Source organism: Penaeus monodon, chromosome 24 (assembly GCF_015228065.2).
Source record: "Penaeus monodon isolate SGIC_2016 chromosome 24, NSTDA_Pmon_1, whole genome shotgun sequence".
Lineage (NCBI taxonomy): Eukaryota > Metazoa > Arthropoda > Malacostraca > Decapoda > Penaeidae > Penaeus > Penaeus monodon.
Window position 1 is genome coordinate 35,688,436 of NC_051409.1, and position 466 is coordinate 35,688,901.

Here is a 466-nt window from a genome sequence, read left to right on the forward strand (position 1 = left end):
ATTTTCGATCGAAGCACACTGCCTTGATTGAACCCGGCATGCCTCTAAGTAAATCAGCACTTTTCACGCATATACGTCAGCGAGACGGAGCAACAGAACCGCATAAGGCAGAGGAACCAGCTGCTGCCGAGAGACCGTAGAGATGCCATGTGTCGCTAGCTGATTATTCAAATGTTTGTAAATACACATACAAATACGTTGCAATTAAACAAATTAAGTTGAAATGTGAATATTCTGTTGGAATTGTGCAATTCCGATGAACGTAAATCATACAACGAAGAAAGTAAATATTAGTACGATGAAACAATAGAATCATGATTGTTTACAGTTTGTGGTCAAACAGGAGTCGCATGAAGTCCTTTTTAAAATGTGTAATTTGGAAGTCTAAAATCCCTTCAATAATTATATCTTAATAAAGCTACAAGTGGAATCTCTAATCGCTTACTTAATTAACTGGAAATGACAC